Raw genomic sequence first — 17,236 nt, forward strand, 5'->3', positions numbered from 1 at the left:
ACCTAACCGTGGTTTTTTTTTCTTTCTTTATACATACATACTAGTTACGAGTATACTATCTCTTTATCAACCAGTCTATATATTAGCAGCAGACACAGTACAGTGCGGTAGTTCACGGCTGTGGCTACCTCTGTGTCGGCACTCGGCAGCCCGTCCATAATTGTATATACCACCTAACCGTGGTTTTTTTTTCTTTCTTTATACATACATACTAGTTACGAGTATACTATCTCTTTATCAACCAGTCTATATATTAGCAGCAGACACAGTACAGTGCGGTAGTTCACGGCTGTGGCTACCTCTGTGTCGGCACTCGGCAGCCCGTCCATAATTGTATATACCACCTAACCGTGGTTTTTTTTTCTTTCTTTATACATACATACTAGTTACGAGTATACTATCTCTTTATCAACCAGTCTATATATTAGCAGCAGACACAGTACAGTGCGGTAGTTCACGGCTGTGGCTACCTCTGTGTCGGCACTCGGCAGCCCGTCCATAATTGTATATACCACCTAACCGTGGTTTTTTTTTCTTTCTTTATACATACATACTAGTTACGAGTATACTATCTCTTTATCAACCAGTCTATATATTAGCAGCAGACACAGTACAGTGCGGTAGTTCACGGCTGTGGCTACCTCTGTGTCGGCACTCGGCAGCCCGTCCATAATTGTATATACCACCTAACCGTGGTTTTTTTTTCTTTCTTTATACATACATACTAGTTACGAGTATACTATCTCTTTATCAACCAGTCTATATATTAGCAGCAGACACAGTACAGTGCGGTAGTTCACGGCTGTGGCTACCTCTGTGTCGGCACTCGGCAGCCCGTCCATAATTGTATATACCACCTAACCGTGGGTTTTTTTTCTTTCTTTATACATACATACTAGTTACGAGTATACTATCTCTTTATCAACCAGTCTATATATTAGCAGCAGACACAGTACAGTGCGGTAGTTCACGGCTGTGGCTACCTCTGTGTCGGCACTCGGCAGCCCGTCCATAATTGTATATACCACCTAACCGTGGTTTTTTTTTCTTTCTTTATACATACATACTAGTTACGAGTATACTATCTCTTTATCAACCAGTCTATATATTAGCAGCAGACACAGTACAGTGCGGTAGTTCACGGCTGTGGCTACCTCTGTGTCGGCACTCGGCAGCCCGTCCATAATTGTATATACCACCTAACCGTGGTTTTTTTTTCTTTCTTTATACATACATACTAGTTACGAGTATACTATCTCTTTATCAACCAGTCTATATATTAGCAGCAGACACAGTACAGTGCGGTAGTTCACGGCTGTGGCTACCTCTGTGTCGGCACTCGGCAGCCCGTCCATAATTGTATATACCACCTAACCGTGGTTTTTTTTTCTTTCTTTATACATACATACTAGTTACGAGTATACTATCTCTTTATCAACCAGTCTATATATTAGCAGCAGACACAGTACAGTGCGGTAGTTCACGGCTGTGGCTACCTCTGTGTCGGCACTCGGCAGCCCGTCCATAATTGTATATACCACCTAACCGTGGGTTTTTTTTCTTTCTTTATACATACATACTAGTTACGAGTATACTATCTCTTTATCAACCAGTCTATATATTAGCAGCAGACACAGTACAGTGCGGTAGTTCACGGCTGTGGCTACCTCTGTGTCGGCACTCGGCAGCCCGTCCATAATTGTATATACCACCTAACCGTGGTTTTTTTTTCTTTCTTTATACATACATACTAGTTACGAGTATACTATCTCTTTATCAACCAGTCTATATATTAGCAGCAGACACAGTACAGTGCGGTAGTTCACGGCTGTGGCTACCTCTGTGTCGGCACTCGGCAGCCCGTCCATAATTGTATATACCACCTAACCGTGGTTTTTTTTTCTTTCTTTATACATACATACTAGTTACGAGTATACTATCTCTTTATCAACCAGTCTATATATTAGCAGCAGACACAGTACAGTGCGGTAGTTCACGGCTGTGGCTACCTCTGTGTCGGCACTCGGCAGCCCGTCCATAATTGTATATACCACCTAACCGTGGTTTTTTTTTCTTTCTTTATACATACATACTAGTTACGAGTATACTATCTCTTTATCAACCAGTCTATATATTAGCAGCAGACACAGTACAGTGCGGTAGTTCACGGCTGTGGCTACCTCTGTGTCGGCACTCGGCAGCCCGTCCATAATTGTATATACCACCTAACCGTGGTTTTTTTTTCTTTCTTTATACATACATACTAGTTACGAGTATACTATCTCTTTATCAACCAGTCTATATATTAGCAGCAGACACAGTACAGTGCGGTAGTTCACGGCTGTGGCTACCTCTGTGTCGGCACTCGGCAGCCCGTCCATAATTGTATATACCACCTAACCGTGGTTTTTTTTTCTTTCTTTATACATACATACTAGTTACGAGTATACTATCTCTTTATCAACCAGTCTATATATTAGCAGCAGACACAGTACAGTGCGGTAGTTCACGGCTGTGGCTACCTCTGTGTCGGCACTCGGCAGCCCGTCCATAATTGTATATACCACCTAACCGTGGTTTTTTTTTCTTTCTTTATACATACATACTAGTTACGAGTATACTATCTCTTTATCAACCAGTCTATATATTAGCAGCAGACACAGTACAGTGCGGTAGTTCACGGCTGTGGCTACCTCTGTGTCGGCACTCGGCAGCCCGTCCATAATTGTATATACCACCTAACCGTGGTTTTTTTTTCTTTCTTTATACATACATACTAGTTACGAGTATACTATCTCTTTATCAACCAGTCTATATATTAGCAGCAGACACAGTACAGTGCGGTAGTTCACGGCTGTGGCTACCTCTGTGTCGGCACTCGGCAGCCCGTCCATAATTGTATATACCACCTAACCGTGGTTTTTTTTTCTTTCTTTATACATACATACTAGTTACGAGTATACTATCTCTTTATCAACCAGTCTATATATTAGCAGCAGACACAGTACAGTGCGGTAGTTCACGGCTGTGGCTACCTCTGTGTCGGCACTCGGCAGCCCGTCCATAATTGTATATACCACCTAACCGTGGTTTTTTTTTCTTTCTTTATACATACATACTAGTTACGAGTATACTATCTCTTTATCAACCAGTCTATATATTAGCAGCAGACACAGTACAGTGCGGTAGTTCACGGCTGTGGCTACCTCTGTGTCGGCACTCGGCAGCCCGTCCATAATTGTATATACCACCTAACCGTGGTTTTTTTTTCTTTCTTTATACATACATACTAGTTACGAGTATACTATCTCTTTATCAACCAGTCTATATATTAGCAGCAGACACAGTACAGTGCGGTAGTTCACGGCTGTGGCTACCTCTGTGTCGGCACTCGGCAGCCCGTCCATAATTGTATATACCACCTAACCGTGGTTTTTTTTTCTTTCTTTATACATACATACTAGTTACGAGTATACTATCTCTTTATCAACCAGTCTATATATTAGCAGCAGACACAGTACAGTGCGGTAGTTCACGGCTGTGGCTACCTCTGTGTCGGCACTCGGCAGCCCGTCCATAATTGTATATACCACCTAACCGTGGTTTTTTTTTCTTTCTTTATACATACATACTAGTTACGAGTATACTATCTCTTTATCAACCAGTCTATATATTAGCAGCAGACACAGTACAGTGCGGTAGTTCACGGCTGTGGCTACCTCTGTGTCGGCACTCGGCAGCCCGTCCATAATTGTATATACCACCTAACCGTGGTTTTTTTTTCTTTCTTTATACATACATACTAGTTACGAGTATACTATCTCTTTATCTCTTTATCTCTTTATGAAATGCCAGCAACGTCGTCTGCCAAGGCCGATGCCCAATGGCATAGTACAGAGCATGTCAAAACCAAAACACCAAATATCAGTAAAAAAAGGACTCCAAAACCTAAAATAAAATTGTCGGAGGAGAAGCGTAAACTTGCCAATATGCCATTTACCACACGGAGTGGCAAGGAACGGCTGAGGCCCTGGCCTATGTTCATGGCTAGTGGTTCAGCTTCACATGAGGATGGAAGCACTCAGCCTCTCGCTAGAAAACTGAAAAGACTCAAGCTGGCAAAAGCACCGCAAAGAACTGTGCGTTCTTTGAAATCCCAAATCCACAAGGAGAGTCCAATTGTGTCGGTTGCGATGCCTGACCTTCCCAACACTGGACGTGAAGAGCATGCGCCTTCCACCATTTGCACGCCCCCTGCAAGTGCTGGAAGGAGCAGTCCAGTTCCTGATAGTCAGATTGAAGATGTCAGTGTTGAAGTACACCAGGATGAGGAGGATATGGGTGTTGCTGGCGCTGGGGAGGAAATTGACCAGGAGGATTCTGATGGTGAGGTGGTTTGTTTAAGTCAGGCACCCGGGGAGACACCTGTTGTCCGTGGGAGGAATATGGCCGTTGACATGCCAGGTGAAAATACCAAAAAAATCAGCTCTTCGGTGTGGAGGTATTTCACCAGAAATGCGGACAACAGGTGTCAAGCCGTGTGTTCCCTTTGTCAAGCTGTAATAAGTAGGGGTAAGGACGTTAACCACCTCGGAACATCCTCCCTTATACGTCACCTGCAGCGCATTCATAATAAGTCAGTGACAAGTTCAAAAACTTTGGGTGACAGCGGAAGCAGTCCACTGACCAGTAAATCCCTTCCTCTTGTAACCAAGCTCACGCAAACCACCCCACCAACTCCCTCAGTGTCAATTTCCTCCTTCCCCAGGAATGCCAATAGTCCTGCAGGCCATGTCACTGGCAATTCTGACGAGTCCTCTCCTGCCTGGGATTCCTCCGATGCATCCTTGCGTGTAACGCCTACTGCTGCTGGCGCTGCTGTTGTTGCCGCTGGGAGTCGATGGTCATCCCAGAGGGGAAGTCGTAAGCCCACTTGTACTACTTCCAGTAAGCAATTGACTGTTCAACAGTCCTTTGCGAGGAAGATGAAATATCACAGCAGTCATCCTACTGCAAAGCGGATAACTGAGTCCTTGACAACTATGTTGGTGTTAGACGTGCGTCCGGTATCCGCCGTTAGTTCACAGGGAACTAGACAATTTATTGAGGCAGTGTGCCCCCGTTACCAAATACCATCTAGGTTCCACTTCTCTAGGCAGGCGATACCGAGAATGTACACGGACGTCAGAAAAAGACTCACCAGTGTCCTAAAAAATGCAGTTGTACCCAATGTCCACTTAACCACGGACATGTGGACAAGTGGAGCAGGGCAGGGACACTTTCGGCGTACAGGCACCACGTACAGAAGACTGGAGCACCACCAAAAACTACTGAACCTGCCCTGCCATCATCTGAAGCAAGAAGTGGTAACGAGGTGGAATTCAACCCTCTATATGCTTCAGAGGTTGGAGGAGCAGCAAAAGGCCATTCAAGCCTATACAATTGAGCACGATATAGTAGGTGGAATGCACCTGTCTCAGGCGCAGTGGAGAATGATTTCAACGTTGTGCAAGGTTCTGATGCCCTTTGAACTTGCCACACGTGAAGTCAGTTCAGACACTGCCAGCCTGAGTCAGGTCATTCCCCTCATCAGGCTTTTGCAGAAGAAGCTGGAGGCATTGAAGAAGGAGCTAAAAGGGAGCGATTCCGCTAGGCATGTGGGACTTGTGGATGCAGCCCTTAATTCGCTTAACAAGGATTCACGGGTGGTCAATCTGTTGAAATCAGAGCACTACATTTTGGCCACCGTGCTCGATCCTAGATTTAAAGCCTACCTTGGATCTCTCTTTCCGGCAGACACAGGTCTGCTGGGGTTGAAAGACCTGCTGGTGACAAAATTGTCAAGTCAAGCGGAACGCGACCTGTCAACATCTCCTCCTTCACATTCTCCCGCAACTGGGGGTGCGAGGAAAAGGCTCAGAATTCCGAGCCCACCCGCTGGCGGTGATGCAGGGCAGTCTGGAGCGACTGCTGATGCTGACATCTGGTCCGGACTGAAGGACCTGACAACGATTACGGACATGTCGTCTACTGTCACTGCATATGATTCTCTCAACATTGATAGAATGGTGGAGGATTATATGAGTGACCGCATCCAAGTAGGCACGTCACACAGTCCGTACTTATACTGGCAGGAAAAAGAGGCAATTTGGAGGCCCTTGCACAAACTGGCTTTATTCTACCTAAGTTGCCCTCCCACAAGTGTGTACTCCGAAAGAGTGTTTAGTGCCGCCGCTCACCTTGTCAGCAATCGGCGTACGAGGTTACATCCAGAAAATGTGGAGAAGATGATGTTCATTAAAATGAATTATAATCAATTCCTCCGCGGAGACATTGACCAGCAGCAATTGCCTCCACAAAGTACACAGGGAGCTGAGATGGTGGATTCCAGTGGGGACGAATTGATAATCTGTGAGGAGGGGGATGTACACGGTGATATATCGGAGGGTGAAGATGAGGTGGACATCTTGCCTCTGTAGAGCCAGTTTGTGCAAGGAGAGATTAATTGCTTCTTTTTTGGGGGGGGTCCAAACCAACCCGTCATATCAGTCACAGTCGTGTGGCAGACCCTGTCACTGAAATGATGGGTTGGTTAAAGTGTGCATGTCCTGTTTTGTTTATACAACATAAGGGTGGGTGGGAGGGCCCAAGGACAATTCCATCTTGCACCTCTTTTTTCTTTTCTTTTTCTTTGCATCATGTGCTGATTGGGGAGGGTTTTTTGGAAGGGACATCCTGCGTGACACTGCAGTGCCACTCCTAGATGGGCCCGGTGTTTGTGTCGGCCACTAGGGTCGCTAATCTTACTCACACAGTCAGCTACCTCATTGCGCCTCTTTTTTTCTTTGCGTCATGTGCTGTTTGGGGAGGGTTTTTTGGAAGGGACATCCTGCGTGACACTGCAGTGCCACTCCTAGATGGGCCCGGTGTTTGTGTCGGCCACTAGGGTCGCTAATCTTACTCACACAGCTACCTCATTGCGCCTCTTTTTTTCTTTGTGTCATGTGCTGTTTGGGGAGGGTTTTTTGGAAGGGACATCCTGCGTGACACTGCAGTGCCACTCCTAGATGGGCCCGGTGTTTGTGTCGGCCACTAGGGTCGCTAATCTTACTCACACAGCTACCTCATTGCGCCTCTTTTTTTCTTTGCGTCATGTGCTGTTTGGGGAGGGTTTTTTGGAAGGGCCATCCTGCGTGACACTGCAGTGCCACTCCTAGATGGGCCCGGTGTTTGTGTCGGCCACTAGGGTCGCTAATCTTACTCACACAGCTACCTCATTGCGCCTCTTTTTTTCTTTGCGTCATGTGCTGTTTGGGGAGGGTTTTTTGGAAGGGACATCCTGCGTGACACTGCAGTGCCACTCCTAGATGGGCCCGGTGTTTGTGTCGGCCACTAGGGACGCTTATCTTACTCACACAGCGACCTCGGTGCAAATTTTAGGACTAAAAATAATATTGTGAGGTGTGAGGTATTCAGAATAGACTGAAAATGAGTGTAAATTATGGTTTTTGAGGTTAATAATACTTTGGGATCAAAATGACCCCCAAATTCTATGATTTAAGCTGTTTTTTAGTGTTTTTTGAAAAAACCACCCGAATCCAAAACACACCCGAATCCGACAAAAAAAATTCGGTGAGGTTTTGCCAAAACGCGTTCGAACCCAAAACACGGCCGCGGAACCGAACCCAAAACCAAAACACAAAACCCGAAAAATTTCAGGCGCTCATCTCTAATCCTGCGTGACACTGCAGTGCCACTCCTAGATGGGCCCGGTGTTTGTGTCGGCCACTAGGGTCGCTAATCTTACTCACACAGCTACCTCATTGCGCCTCTTTTTTTCTTTGCGTCATGTGCTGTTTGGGGAGGGTTTTTTGGAAGGGACATCCTGCGTGACACTGCAGTGCCACTCCTAGATGGGCCCGGTGTTTGTGTCGGCCACTAGGGTCGCTTATCTTACTCACACAGCGACCTCGGTGCAAATTTTAGGACTAAAAATAATATTGTGAGGTGTGAGGTATTCAGAATAGACTGAAAATGAGTGTAAATTATGGTTTTTGAGGTTAATAATACTTTGGGATCAAAATGACCCCCAAATTCTATGATTTAAGCTGTTTTTTAGTGTTTTTTGAAAAAAACACCCGAATCCAAAACACACCCGAATCCGACAAAAAAAATTCGGTGAGGTTTTGCCAAAACGCGTTCGAACCCAAAACACGGCCGCGGAACCGAACCCAAAACCAAAACACAAAACCCGAAAAATTTCAGGCGCTCATCTCTACACAGAATATGTGTCATAAGTATCTTCTTTATATTATTTTAGTCATTAATGACAGGGGAGGCACTGCCTCCCCTGCCTCCCCTGACAGCACTTTCCTGTGTGAAAATCAGAAACTCCTGTGGGAAGAACGGGTAGAACAGCTAGTATATATATATACACACAAAAACCGCACTCAACTAAAGTCCAAGATCCACGGATGCCAAGTCAAGTAGTTAAATACAGAGACATCCACACCATGAGGCTCCGGCAGGGGCTATGTTGAAGATGGGACAAGCACTCCATTTAGACAAATTTAATGTCATTTAAATCAAACGTGCAAATTCAGCATTTTGAGCAGAGACAGATCATCAGGAATAAGCATATCATATCAATGTTTCTAACAAATCCTGGGGCCCTCTGACCAACCCAGCCACAGCTCCCAACAGACGTTTCGGTCCATGCCATCATCAGGGGAGTATCAATCAAATGCTGTCTAACATGCCACTTAAATGTACTGAAAACTAACTTAAGTGTGTACACCTGTCCAAACCTCTGATGAGCTTTCCCGCCGCTGACCACGGACTGTCTGTTGCCATGGCACCGGGACGCCTCCTGGTGACGTCATCTGGAAGTGTCCCACGTACGCTGGTACTCACACCACCTGCTGACCAGTAAGGCCGCCGCGTCATCCTGTCAAACCGGAAGTGACGTTCGCGCGCCGGCAACAGCGTCCCTTGGCAAACCATGGACCAATGCAGGGGGCGGGACCATAATGCACTGACAACATCCGGATTGACGTACACACATTAGAGATGTGCACCGGAAATTTTTCGGGTTTTGTGTTTTGGTTTTGGGTTCGGTTCCGCGGCCGTGTTTTGGGTTCGAACGCGTTTTGGCAAAACCTCACCGAATTTTTTTTGTCGGATTCGGGTGTGTTTTGGATTCGGGTGTTTTTTTTCAAAAAACCCTAAAAAACAGCTTAAATCATAGAATTTGGGGGTCATTTTGATCCCAAAGTATTATTAACCTCAATAACCATAATTTCCACTCATTTTCAGTCTATTCTGAACACCTCACACCTCACAATATTATTTTTAGTCCTAAAATTTGCACCGAGGTCGCTGGATGACTAAGCTCAGCGACCCAAGTGGCCGACACAAACACCGGGCCCATCTAGGAGTGGCACTGCAGTGTCACGCAGAATGGCCCTTCCAAAAAACACTCCCCAAACAGCACATGACGCAAAGAAAAAAAGAGGCGCAATGAGGTAGCTGTGTGACTAAGCTCAGCGACCCAAGTGGCCGACACAAACACCTGGCCCATCTAGGAGTGGCACTGCAGTGTCAGGCAGGATGGCCCTTCCAAAAAATACTCCCCAAACAGCACATGACGCAAAGAAGAAAAAAAAGAGGTGCAATGAGGTAGCTGTGTGACTAAGCTCAGCGACCCTAGTGGCCGACACAAACACCTGGCCCATCTAGGAGTGGCACTGCAGTGTCAGGCAGGATGGCCCTTCCAAAAAACACTCCCCAAACAGCACATGACGCAAAGAAAACAAGAGGCGCAATGAGGTAGCTGTGTGAGTAAGCTCAGCGACCCTAGTGGCCGACACAAACACCTGGCCCATCTAGGAGTGGCACTGCAGTGTCAGGCAGGCTGGCCCTTCCAAAAAACACTCCCCAAACAGCACATGACGCAAAGAAAAATGAAAGAAAAAAGAGGTGCAAGATGGAATTGTCCTTGGGCCCTCCCACCCACCCTTATGTTGTATAAACAGGACATGCACACTTTAACCAACCCATCATTTCAGTGACAGGGTCTGCCACACGACTGTGACTGAAATGACGGGTTGGTTTGGACCCCCACCAAAAAAGAAGCAATTAATCTCTCCTTGCACAAACTGGCTCTACAGAGGCAAGATGTCCACCTCATCATCATCCTCCGATTCATCACCGTGTACATCCCCCTCCTCACAGATTATTAATTCGTCCCCACTGGAATCCACCATCACAGCTCCCTGTGTACTTTGTGGAGGCAATTGCTGCTGGTGAATGTCTCCATGGAGGAATTGATTATAATTCATTTTAATGAACATCATCTTCTCCACATTTTCTGGAAGTAACCTCGTACGCCGATTGCTGACAAGGTGAGCGGCGGCACTAAACACTCTTTCGGAGTACACACTTGTGGGAGGGCAACTTAGGTAGAATAAAGCCAGTTTGTGCAAGGGCCTCCAAATTGCCTCTTTTTCCTGCCAGTATACGTACGGACTGTCTGACGTGCCTACTTGGATGCGGTCACTCATATAATCCTCCACCATTCTTTCAATGGGGAGAGAATCATATGCAGTGACAGTAGACGACATGTCCGTAATCGTTGGCAGGTCCTTCAGTCCGGACCAGATGTCAGCATCAGCAGTCGCTCCAGACTGCCCTGCATCACTGCCAGCGGGTGGGCTCGGAATTCTGAGCCTTTTCCTCGCACCCCCAGTTGCGGGAGAATGTGAAGGAGGAGATGTTGACAGGTCGCGTTCCGCTTGACTTGACAATTTTCTCACCAGCAGTTCTTTGAACCCCTGCAGACTTGTGTCTGCCGGAAAGAGAGATCCAAGGTAGGTTTTAAATCTAGGATCGAGCACGGTGGCCAAAATGTAGTGCTCTGATTTCAACAGATTGACCACCCGTGAATCCTTGTTAAGCGAATTAAGGGCTCCATCCACAAGTCCCACATGCCTAGCGGAATCGCTCTGTGTTAGCTCCTCCTTCAATGTCTCCAGCTTCTTCTGCAAAAGCCTGATGAGGGGAATGACCTGACTCAGGCTGGCAGTGTCTGAACTGACTTCACGTGTGGCAAGTTCAAAAGGTTGCAGAACCTTGCACAACGTTGAAATCATTCTCCACTGCGCTTTAGACAGGTGCATCCCACCTCCTATATCGTGCTCAGTTGTATAGACTTGAATGGCCTTTTGCTGCTCCTCCAACCTCTGAAGCATATAGAGGGTTGAATTCCACCTCGTTACCACTTCTTGCTTCAGATGATGGCAGGGCAGGTTCAGGCGTTTTTGGTGTTGCTCCAGTCTTCTGTACGTGGTGCCTGTACGCCGAAAGTGTCCCGCAATTCTTCTGGCCACCGACAGCATCTCTTGCACGCCCCTGTCGTTTTTTAAAAAATTCTGCACCACCAAATTCAAGGTATGTGCAAAACATGGGACGTGCTGGAATTTGCCCATATTTAATGCACACACAATATTGCTGGCGTTGTCCGATGCCACAAATCCACAGGAGAGTCCAATTGGGGTAAGCCATTCTGCGATGATCTTCCTCAGTTGCCGTAAGAGGTTTTTAGCTGTGTGCGTATTCTGGAAAGCGGTGATACAAAGCGTAGCCTGCCTAGGAAAGAGTTGGCGTTTGCGAGATGCTGCTACTGGTGCCGCCGCTGCTGTTCTTGCGGCGGGAGTCCATACATCTACCCAGTGGGCTGTCACAGTCATATAGTCCTCAGTCTGCCCTGCTCCACTTGTCCACATGTCCGTGGTTAAGTGGACATTGGGTACAACTGCATTTTTTAGGACAGTGGTGAGTCTTTTTCTGAGGTCTGTGTACATTTTCGGTATCGCCTGCCTAGAGAAATGGAACCTAGATGGTATTTGGTACCGTGGACACAGTACCTCAAACAAGTCTATAGTTGGCTCTGCAGTAATGATGGATACCGGAACCACGGTTCTCACCGCCCAGGATGCCAAGGCCTCAGTTATCCGCTTTGCAGCAGGATGACTGCTGTGATATTTCATCTTCCTCGCAAAGGACTGTTGGACAATTGCTTGGTGGAAGTAGTAAAAGTGGTCTTACGACTTCCCCTCTGGGATGACCATCGACTCCCAGCAGCAACAACAGCAGCGCCAGCAGCAGTAGGCGTTACACGCAAGGATGCATCGGAGGAATCCCAGGCAGGAGAGGACTCGTCAGAATTGCCAGTGACATGGCCTGCAGGACTATTGGCATTCCTGGGGAAGGAGGAAATTGACACTGAGGGAGTTGCTGGGGTGGTTTGCGTGAGCTTGGTTACAAGAGGAAGGGATTTACTGGTCAGTGGACTGCTTCCGCTGTCGCCCAAAGTTTTTGAACTTGTCACTGACTTATGATGAATGCGCTGCAGGTGACGTATAAGGGAGGATGTTCCGAGGTGGTTAACGTCCTTACCCCTACTTATTACAGCTTGACAAAGGCAACACACGGCTTGACAAATGTTGTCCGCATTTCTGTTGAAATACTTCCACACCGAAGAGCTGATTTTTTTGGTATTTTCACCAGGCATGTCAATGGCCATATTCCTCCCACGGACAACAGGTGTCTCCCCGGGTGCCTGACTTAAACAAACCACCTCACCATCAGAATCCTCCTGGTCAATTTCCTCCCCAGCGCCAGCAACACCCATATCCTCCTCATCCTGGTGTACTTCAACACTGACATCTTCAATCTGACTATCAGGAACTGGACTGCGGGTGCTCCTTCCAGCACTTGCAGGGGGCGTGCAAATGGTGGAAGGCGCATGCTCTTCACGTCCAGTGTTGGGAAGGTCAGGCATCGCAACCGACACAATTGGACTCTCCTTGTGGATTTGTGATTTCGAAGAACGCACAGTTCTTTGCTGTGCTTTTGCCAGCTTAAGTCTTTTCATTTTTCTAGCGAGAGGCTGAGTGCTTCCATCCTCATGTGAAGCTGAACCACTAGCCATGAACATAGGCCAGGGCCTCAGCCGTTCCTTGCCACTCCGTGTGGTAAATGGCATATTGGCAAGTTTACGCTTCTCCAACGATTTTATTTTAGATTTTTGAGTCCTTTTTTTACTGATATTTGGTGTTTTGGATTTTACATGCTCTGTACTATGACATTGGGCATCGGCCTTAGCAGACGACGTTGATGGCATTTCATCGTCTCGGCCATGACTAGTGGCAGCAGCTTCAGCACGAGGTGGAAGTCGATCTTGATCTTTCCCTATTTTTGGAACCTCAACATTTTTGTTCTCCATATTTTAATAGGCACAACTAAAAGGCACCTCAGGTAAACAATGGAGATGGATGGATACTAGTATACTTATGGATGACGAGTGACTGCCGACACAGAGGTAGCTACAGCCGTGGACTACCGTACTGCGTCTGCTAGTATAGACTGGATGATAATGATATAAAATATATATATATCACTACTGCAGGACAGGTATATATTATATAATGACGGACCTGCTGGACACTGTCAGCAGCAGACTCCTAAACTACTAGTATGAAGAAGATAGAAAAATAAAAAAACCACCACAGGTAGGTATACAATTATGGACGAGCACTGCCGACACAGAGGTAGCTACAGCCGTGGACTACCGTACTGCGTCTGCTAGTATAGACTGGATGATAATGATATAAAAAATATATATATATCACTACTGCAGGACAGGTATATATTATATAATGACGGACCTGCTGGACACTGTCAGCAGCAGACTCCTAAACTACTAGTATGAAGAAGATAGAAAAAAAAAACCACCACAGGTAGGTATACAATTATGGACGAGCACTGCCGACACAGAGGTAGCTACAGCCGTGGACTACCTTACTGCGTCTGCTAGTATAGACTGGATGATAATGATATAAAAAATATATATATATCACTACTGCAGGACAGGTATATATTATATAATGACGGACCTGCTGGACACTGTCAGCAGCAGACTCCTAAACTACTAGTATGAAGAAGATAGAAAAAAAAAACCCCCACCACAGGTAGGTATACAATTATGGACGAGCACTGCCGACACAGAGGTAGCTACAGCCGTGGACTACCGTACTGCGTCTGCTAGTATAGACTGGATGATAATGATATAAAATATATATATATATCACTACTGCAGGTATATATTATAATATAATGAATGACGGACCTGCTGGACACTGTCTGTCAGCAGAATGCGTTTATAGAATAAAAAAAAAAACACCACACGAGTGTTTAACTTTTTCAGGCAGACAATATACTGGTGGTCACTGGTCAGTCACACTGGCAGCAAAAGTGTGCACTGTTATGTACTCCTGCTATAACTGCTCCCCAGTCTCCCCCACAATTAATCTGTGTGAGCAGTGAGCACTCAGCACAGTCAGATATACATAGATGATATTATCATGCAGCACACTGAGGCTGAGCACAGATATGGTATGTGACTGTGTATCGTTTTTTTTCAGGCAGAGAACGGATTTTAAATAATAAATAAAACTGGTGGTCACTAGTATAACTATCAGCAAAACTCTGCACTCTCTGAGTACTCCTAATGCTCCCCAAAATTACTAAAATTAAATTACTAGTAAATCAAGTGTCTCACTCTCTATCTAAACGGAGAGGACGCCAGCCACGTCCTCTCCCTATCAATCTCAATGCACGTGTGAAAATGGCGGCGACGCGCGGCTCCTTATATAGAATCCGAGTCTCGCGATAGAATACGAGCCTCGCGAGAATCCGACAGCGGGATGATGACGTTCGGGCGCGCTCGGGTTAGCCGAGCAAGGCGGGAAGATCCGAGTCTGCCTCGGACCCGTGTAAAAAGGCTGAAGTTCGGGGGGGTTTCGGATTCCGAGGAACCGAACCCGCTCATCTCTAACACACATCAGTGCTCCTGTTACCCGGCAACCAGTCAGTTAAGACTGCCCACTGGCCGTGACGTGTGGCTCAAGGGAAAAACATACAGTGCACAATATAAACAGTGCATAATATAAACAAAAACATATTATCACAAATCACTAAACAATACTAAAACCTATACCAATATAGATAGGTCCTTGACAACAACAGCTGCAGCGGTGAACATATCACTACACTGTTCTTCTAAATATGATGGCAGGCTGGGACTCATATTTTGTTACATCTACTATATATACAGCAGTATCCATCCCACTGCAGGTATCTACAACCAAGTCTGCATGTGGTGTCCAAATACTGAATATGCTGCAATACTAGATTATAAGTAAAAGATGCCACTGCCGTTCTATCTTTATCATTAAAGGTATATTATATGTTCACATCTAGCAGTACGCGTTAGAGATGAGCGGGTTCGGTTTCTCTGAAACCGAACCCGCACGAACTTCATGTTTTTTTCACGGGTCCGAGCAGACTCGGATCCTCCCGCCTTGCTCGGTTAACCCGAGCGCGCCCGAACGTCATCATGACGCTGTCGGATTCTCGCGAGACTCGGATTCTATATAAGGAGCCGCGCGTCGCCGCCATTTTCACACGTGCATTGAGATTGATAGGGAGAGGACGTGGCTGGCGTCCTCTCCATTAGAAATTAGATTAGAAGAGAGAGAGAGATTGTGCAGAGTCAGACAGAGTTTACCACAGTGACCAGTGCAGTTGTTGTTAGTTAACTTTTATTTATTTTAATATATATCCGTTCTCTGCTATATCCGTTCTCTGCCTGAAAAAAAACGATACACAGCAGCAGCCAGTCACACAGTGTGACTCAGTCTGTGTGCACTCAGCTCAGCCCAGTGTGCTGCACATCAATGTATAAAAGGCAAAGCTTATAATAATTGTGGGGGAGACTGGGGAGCACTGCAGGTTGTTATAGCAGGAGCCCCCAGGAGTACATAATATTATATTAATTTAAAATTAAACAGTGCACACTTTTGCTGCAGGAGTGCCACTGCCAGTGTGACTAGTGGTGACCAGTGCCTGACCACCAGTATAGTAGTATATTCATTGTTGTATGTATTGTATACTATCTCTTTATCAACCAGTCTATATTAGCAGCAGACACAGTACAGTGCGGTAGTTCACGGCTGTGGCTACCTCTGTGTCGGCAGTCGGAACTCGGCAGGCAGTCCGTCCATCCATAATTGTATTACAATATATACCACCTAACCGTGGTATTTTTTTTTCTTTCTTTATACCGTCATAGTGTCATACTAGTTGTTACGAGTATACTACTATCTCTTTATCAACCAGTGTACAGTGCGGTAGTTCACGGCTGTGGCTACCTCTGTGTCGGCAGTCGGCAGGCAGTCCGTCCATCCATAATTGTATTATTATTATAATATATACCACCTAACCGTGGTTTTTTTTCCATTCTTTATACCGTCGTCATAGTGTCATACTAGTTGTTACGAGTATACTACTATCTCTTTATCAACCAGTGTACAGTGCGGTAGTTCACGGCTGTGGCTACCTCTGTGTCGGCAGTCGGCAGGCAGTCCGTCCATCCATAATTGTATCTATCTATAACATTTTTTTAATAGCTCCGCCACCAGACCCATAGTTCCTGAATCTATTTTTCCAGAAGAATAGTACTGGGCGACACTCACAGTGTAATCATGTAATGAATAGAGCTTCCCCATCTTCAAAAAATCAGTTCAACATTTAAATGTAATGGATTTTTTTGCCATGAACAAAGAGCATAACATATAATCTCACCTTATATAACAGTGATAGCCCCAAAGACCATAACGTGCTGCTGTCCCCGCACTTCTGTTGACGACCCCATTCCACAGCCAGACGCAAGTGAAATGACGTCAGTCGTCAGGTTTATTGTTGCTAAGCAACACATACACAGTATACTGCGCTACATGAAAACGTCCAGAAAACATATATTGCCAGTGGGCGCTGGGAAAAGATACACAGTAAATAGTGCATTACTTGCTATTATCTATATAACCACTTTGTGACACAGCTGTTAAACATAAATAGCAAATACTTCAGTAAGTTTATCAAAAACATGTTAAAGAGAATCCATCATTCAAACCATGTGGTTGCACAGTGTTTAAATCATGGATCCAATGAGCCTCTTTCTGCACTAAGAGTGTCTGTATATATACATACAGTATATAGTGGCGATCAAACTAATAAATGATACCTACACACGGATTTTGCTTACCAGCGCACTGTCGTTTATTGAGATGTCAGGATGTTACTGTCAGCATAAGCCTCTGGTTCCAGCTATCACACA

At 45.8% G+C, this 17,236-nt stretch overlaps 1 protein-coding gene across 4 annotated transcripts in view; it reads left to right on the top strand.

Annotated features, from left to right (window-relative positions):
• RAD51AP2 (RAD51 associated protein 2) overlaps nt 1-17,236 on the top strand; it is a 286,503-nt gene that overhangs the window by 11,366 nt on the left and 257,901 nt on the right. The gene's annotated exons all lie outside the window — the stretch shown is intronic.

The sequence above is a fragment of the Pseudophryne corroboree genome, chromosome 4, assembly GCF_028390025.1.
Source record: "Pseudophryne corroboree isolate aPseCor3 chromosome 4, aPseCor3.hap2, whole genome shotgun sequence".
NCBI classification, from domain to species: Eukaryota; Metazoa; Chordata; class Amphibia; order Anura; family Myobatrachidae; genus Pseudophryne; species Pseudophryne corroboree.